The following is a 7,104-nucleotide window of genomic DNA, read 5'->3' as shown; positions in this document are numbered from 1 at the left end:
TCTCACATACTCTCCCCTTCTGCCTCCTGAGGTAGGCCTGAATTTAAACCCGGGTCTGAATTTAAGCCAGTCTGATGAATGGGGTTCCCATGTTGGTTCCTGAGCCTTTCTGGGTTCCTTTGTGCAACCGTAACTTGCCTCCTCAGCTCATCGGGAGGGAAGCGCCCTCCCCTTGGATCAACACAGTCCAGTTGTGACTGGCAGGGGTGGCCCTCCTGGCAGGCTGGGGACATTGAGCTGGCAAAAAGGAGGTGAAAACACTGCCCTCTGTATCCTGGACAAGTGCCCCAGAAATGTTGCAAGAGGGCTCAGACAGAGAGAGGGTACCAAAGCTTTTGGGAAGCAAGTTTATTAGGCAGGCCTGCAGCAGTTCAGCAGACTCAGCTCAGAGTCCAAAGGGCGAGTCCCGAGAACAAAGGGGCCCTTCCTTATATACAATTTAGAGCAGGTTACAGAAATGGGGGAGGGTGTGCAGCTTGTCTCAACATGTTATTTCATTGGCCACTTTAACCTCTAGGGTGAGGTGACCCTCCTCTGGTCTCCAGGTAACATTCCCCAACTCTGGTTTTTCTTTGTTTCACTGTAGCACTCATTTTCTCCCTTCCCCCTCCCTGACTTCCTGTCACAATATGAGAGACCCTAACTAAAAACCAAATGATAAAAAGCAAAAGGGCTGGCGGCATGGCGCAAGTGGTAGAACACTTCCCTAGCAAGCACAAACAAAGCCCCTGAGTTCAATTCCTATAACATACACACACACATACACTCTTACACACACATAAATAATAGTCTTAAAAACTGGATATCCTATGCAAAAGAATGAAATTGGATCCTCATCACCATATACAAAAAAACAACTCAATGTGGATTAATGACATAAATGTAAAACCTGAAACTATAAAACTCCTAGAAGCCAGGTATGATGGCTAATGCTTGTAATCTCAGCTTCTCAGAGGCATAAATAGGAGGGTCACAGTCCAGATCAACCAGGACAAAAAAATATGACATCCTACTTGAAAAATAGCTAAAGCAAAAGGACAGGGTGTGTGGCTAAAGTGGTAAAGCACCTGCCTAGCAAGTGTGAGGCCCTGAGTTCAAACTACAGTTCACCACCACCGAAAGAGACAGAGAGAGTGAGAGAGAGAGAAGAAAAAGAAAACAGAGGAAAAGCTTTTTAACATTGACTTTGTAATAATTTTTTGATAGGACAAATGCAGAGGAAACAAAAGCAAAGATAGACAAATGTTACTATATCAAGTAACACATTAAAGAAAACAATCAACAAAATGAAAAGGCAGTCTACAGATTGGAAGAAAATATTTGCAAACTGTATACCTGCTAATACATGGTTAATGTCCAAAGTATATAAGGAACACACACAACTCATAGCAAAGCAAAACAAACATCTATCCTCTCAAACAAAACAAAACAAAACAAATCAAGTAAAAAATGCTTTAAAAATAGGCAAAGGATCCAAATAGACATTTTTCCAACTAAGACATAAAAATGGCCAACAGGTATAAGAGAAAAGTTGGCATCACTGAACTTCAGGAAATAGCAAACCAATCAAAACTTCAATGAGATTTTACCTTATACTGTTAGGCTGGGTTTTATGAAGCCAAGAGAGCTCAAGTGTCAGCAAGGGTTTGGAGAGAGAATACCCCGGTACACTGCATCAGCTACTGTGGGAAACAGTATGGAGGTTCTTAAAGAACTAAAACCAGGACTACCATCTGACCTAGTGATCCCTCTTCTGGGTTTACTCTCAAAGCAAATGAAGTCTGCCTTGTAAAGGTATCTGCACTTGTGTGTTTATTGCAGGGTTATTTTTAATAACCAAGAATAAAAAATAACAAAGTGTCCATTGATGGATGAGTGGATACAGAAATTGTGGCATATATGCATAATTTGCTGTTATTCAGACTTAAAAAAAAAGACATTGCCATTTAGGACTCTACAGATTAACCTGCCGGACATTGTGCAACAATAAACCAAATATAGAAAGAAAAATACTGCATGATCTCACTTATATGTAGACTCTTAAAAAAATAAATCAAGCCAAGTGTGATGGCGCACGCCTGAAATCTCAGCATTCAGGACCCTGAGGCAAAGGATCACAAGTTTAAGGCCAGCCTTGGCTACAGAGTATGACCCTATCTTAAACAAACCAACCAACCAAACGAAAAATAAAAAATGAAATATACATAGAAACAGAGAACAGAATGGTGGTGGTCAGGAGTGGGGAAAGTGGGAAAGAGGTAGGCCAAAGTGTACAAAGTTGCAGTCACCTGGGGAAAATAAGTGGCACTCTCATGTGTAACTGGTGACTACAGTTCCTAATGCTGTATTGTGTACTGCACATTGACCACAAGAGTGGATTTCTGGGATTCTTATCACAGGAAAAAATGAAAGGTTACCACTGTGTGAGATGAGGATATGTTAATTAGCTTGACTGTGGTAATCTGTTCATTCCATATAAGTATAATAAAATGTCTTGTTGTATACCTTATATACAATAAAAATTTTAAATGTAAGATCAAATCTTAGTGTACAGTTCCTGTTTCCTAAAAACAAATGCATGTTTACCTCTACATAGGAAAAACTTTGTATACTACATGAAATAATGGTTGGCCCTAGTGGTGAGATTAGAAAGCTGGGAGCATGTTCTCTTTGAAGAGCAGGATTTCTACCAAGAGGCAGATTGCTTGAAAAACAAAACCACTTTTTAAAAATTTTTTTGCAGCAGTAGGGTTTGAACTCAAATCCTTGCACGTGCTCTGTATGCTTCAAATAGAAACTTAAGCTTGGATGTACATTTTTTCTCTCCCCTTGAGTTGCTTTTTGTCTTGACAGGTAGAGTGAGGTGAAGATCACTGAGTGGGACGTGTGGTCCTGGTGAAAACCTCCCACTACTGCTGCAGATCTGACCTCTGGGCAATGCTTCCTTTTCAGGACTGCTGAGCAGGTGTGCTAGTCAGCTTTACACTGCCATGAGGAAATATCTAAGAAAAACAACTTTAAAAGGTTGAAAGATGTATTTTGGCTCAGTTTCAAAGATTTCACTCCATGGTCTCTTGACCCCTGCTGCTGTGGGCCTGTGGTGGCACAGCATCATAGTGGGAACACGTGGCCGAGGAGATTTGTTCACCTCCTGGTTGCAGGGAAAGAGAGAGAGAGAGACCTGAAGCATCCACAGTTGCAAAAAACCCTTTAAGAGCATGTGTCCAGTGACTTGACTTAATGTCCTTCTACTAGGCCCCAACTACTTACTAAAGGTACCACCACCTCCCAATAGTGCCACCCAACCTTGAACATATGGGCCTTTGGGGGACTTTTAAGATCCAAACCATTACAGCAGAGTATCTTCCACTGTCCACTGGTTTTTGGTTTGGTTTTTGTCAGCTACTTTTTTTTTTTTGGCAGTTCTGGGGTTTGAACTCAGGGCCTTGCACTTTCTAATCCACTGCTTTACCACTGAGCCATGCCTCCAGCCCTTGCCAGCTATTTTTTGAAGTAAAAAATTTGTCTTAAGGGAATGCTCTTGAAATGCCTCCAGGGAGTATTCCTTTGTCAGTAATCAAAACCTGGATTGTTCTGTCCCACACCAATAGCACCATCTTTCATATTTTAGGGGTCATTTAAAGTGAGACAGCTCTGTTGGACCGAGGACAATGGTGCTCACACCCTGTTATGAGCCACCTTGGCCTTACTCAACTGCACAACAGAGACAGCAAGGGCTGGCCTTGTAAACACATGGTTATTTTCATTATGAGTTGAGAGATGATGGAAAGACTCTGACTGCTTTTTTATACCAGCATCCCTCAAAATCCCACACTTACAAATGGGGTTGTGGGTGTGGCTCAAGTGGTAGAGCTTCTGCCTAGCAAATATGAAGCCTGAGTTCAAACCGTGGTACTACCACAAAAAAAAAAAAGCATATATTTTTAAGTATCAGATTGTGGAGATGGAAAAACTCATAATCCCCATGTTAGAGAAGAACTGGAAAAGAGCCTTCCCATTTGCCATTGTGGGAGAATTCTACTACCCTCAACTCAGCCTTGCCCAGGTAGCCACTGTGCAGCCAACCTGCAGGCCCATGTCTAGGACAGGTGGGCTCTTCACCCTGACTGACTGCAGCAGAGGAGGACTGGATTGGCCCAGGACTCTTCATCTTCTCATTCCCCACACCACCTTTGCTGAAGCTTCCGGTTCTCTGAACAGCAGTCTGTCCCTCCCCGGCCTTTACACTGTAGACGTGGTGCCCCTGTGGGGCCTCGACAGGTTCTGAATTGTGTCTCCTCCCTCATGTGGCAGTGGATGGTGGTGGTGGTGACACAACCTGCAGTAGTTGTGTTGGGGATTTTTTTTTAAGAGGCTGCATTCAACTTGGCTTGGTGCTATATGTCTGTAATCCCAGCTACTTATGATGCTGAGGCAGGAGAATCACTTGAGGCTATAAGTTCAAGGTCAGCCTGGGCAACATAGAAAGGCCTTGTCTCACAAAAGAGGGCAGGCAGCATTTGGAACTAGAAAATCATTTACACACACTTTACATTAATTTGCATAGCAACCTCTGCTAACTAACCCCAAATATTCGTCTATGAACTCACCTAATTGGTGGTGTAGCCAGCCCAGTAGTGGGGACCCTGCACTCAGGAGATGCGGAATAGGTCTGTGACGCCATCACCATGCAATTCTAAATCAGCAGAGGCCATTCACAGTGCAGCTAGTGACAGCTGCTTCTTAGCCCTGAATCTTTGTAGCTGGAGTGAAATCTGTTACTGGATTCCAAAGAAATTGTGCCTTTGTAACAGGCGAGTTGACCCTCACACTGCCCTTTTTAAGTTTCTTATAAAGAAACTATGACCCAGTCATGCCAGTTATGGAGTCAAAGTGAAAACTAGTATTTAAACAAAACCCGTGTGTGTGTGTGTGTGTGTGTGTGTGTGTGTGTGTTCATAGCTACTTTATTCCTAATAGTCAATAGCTGAAAATAAACTAGGCATCTTTGAGCAGGCAATGCACCCCACAGAACATAGAGCCAACACAGACGAGTTTAAAATGCATTTCCCTAAGTGAAGAAGTCAGTTCCAAAAGGCATAATACAATTCCATTTCCATGCCACTTGACAAAAGGCAAAATACAGGGATGGAAATGACCAGAGCTTGCTAAGGAATAGGGTGCTGCAAAGGGGTGGCATGAGAGAATTTGGGGAGGGGTAACAAACCTGTGCAAAACCCAAACAGCTGTATACTACAAAGAGTGAATTTTTCTGTGTGCAAAGGTTAAAAAATCAACCAAGATGTTACCTCCCATAGATGCCACAGTAAAGGCCCTTGTCTACAGTTTCTCCTATGTCACTCTGTTCCATGACCTCAGTGCTTCCCCTTGTAGCCCTATCCTCTCAGGAACTGTGAGTAGCAAACTATTTTCTGGGTAACTTGGCAGACATCTTCTGATAACTGACTTTACTATACCTCAAATTAATACAGCACATTTGAAAAACAATCGACACAGTGAGCAGGCTATTTTGGACTCACACTGGCATGATATGCCATTAGCAAGGTGTAGGCTTCCTGAATGGTGCCACCAGATGGCAGTGACAGCTGGGGAAGGTAGCACCACCTACCACATGCACTCTACTGTTTGCTGCTGTTGCTAGGTAATGCTGCTGGTTCTCACCCAATTCAGAGCTCAAAAGCTGAGTTCCCCCTGAGTTCTAGTCTTCACTGAGTTACATGACTAGGTTCCAGGACCATGATGTGGGGGGCCACTCTTTTTTATATTGATCAGTTAAGTTCACAAAAGGCTTCTCTGAGGAAATAAAGTGTGAATATCTCAAAGTGCTCATGGACAGGTTTGATTGTGCTGTGGTTTGAAAGTTTGTCTCTACCAAAACCCAGGTTGAAACTTAATCCCCGAGTCCATATGTTAATGATATTTGAAGGTGGGGCCTTTGGGAGCTAATTAGGATTACATGAGGTTATGAGGGTGGAGCCCCCATGATAGGATTAGTGGCTTTGTAAGAAGTGGGGAGAGAGACCTGAGCTGGCACCCTGACTCCAGCTCACCATGTGAGGCTGCCATGGTTTCAATGTGGTGGAAGTGTGTCCTTCAAAATTTCATGTGTAGCAGAGTGGAGCTGCCGTGCCTGTGGCACCTCTGCCCATGGTACCACCCAGGCCTTGACTCTGACCTGGCCCTGCTGGACCAGAGCTTCCTGTGGAATGTCTTTCAGTGGGTTGACAAAGACAGAAGTGGGATAATATTAGACAAGGAGCTTCAGCAAGCACTATCCAGTAGCACATGGACACCATAAAATCTGGTAACTGTCAGGTCAATCGTTTCTATGTTTGGCTGGGAGAACAAGGATGGTGAAACTTCAACGAGTTCCCAGGTGTGTGGAAGTATATCACAGCTTGGCAAAATGTCTTTTGCACCTATGACAAGGACAACTCTGGGATGATCAACAAGAATGAGCTCAAGCAAGCACTATGAGGTTTCGGCTACTGGCTGTCTGATCAGTTCCATGACATCCTCATCTGAAAGTTTGATAGCCAAGGACAAGGGCAGATGCATTTGGCTGCATCACCTTACAAATGTTGACAGACAAATTCAGGTGCTACAGCACAGATCAGGACAGCTGGATTCAGGTGTCTTATGAGCAGTAGCTCTGCATGGTCTTCAGCCTTGTATAACCAAGCCTTGTGAATATCAGCACAACATGTGAAGAGGCTGACAGTGCCAAATCCCTTACCTGTGATGAAAAGGGAAAAGATGCAGTTAGATACTGTACCTCCTGTAGATTTTGCATAATTAATACTTGTGGACCTGGCTGTACATATGTGAATAAGCTGATTAGTGCTTTGCCTTAACAGTAGCTACATTGTTATAATATGAACTTGGGGTTTGCTGACTGTGCCATGAGTAAGAATGGTTCAGGTATTCTGCACGCAACAAATGTATCATTCCTTTTCTAGATATTTGTAGTTCTGTAATTCAAATGCTTTCATTAGCCAGAATAATTTTATTATGTGGAGCTTGCACAGACTTTTCACGTGCCTTCCTTTTTTAACAGGGTTCACTGGAATATGCAACTTAAAG

The 7,104-nt window shown here is 43.2% G+C and overlaps 1 pseudogene; it reads left to right on the top strand.

Moving 5' to 3' along the window:
- The first annotated feature begins 4,685 nt into the window (after window positions 1–4,685).
- On the top strand, window positions 4,686–6,698 carry LOC109693612 (programmed cell death protein 6 pseudogene; annotated as a pseudogene).
- Window positions 6,699–7,104: the final 406 nt, after the last annotated feature.

This window comes from Castor canadensis, chromosome 8 (assembly GCF_047511655.1).
Source record: "Castor canadensis chromosome 8, mCasCan1.hap1v2, whole genome shotgun sequence".
Taxonomy (NCBI): Eukaryota; Metazoa; Chordata; class Mammalia; order Rodentia; family Castoridae; genus Castor; species Castor canadensis.
Note: the sequence above shows the minus strand (reverse complement) of the source record. Positions and strands in the feature narration are given on the sequence as shown.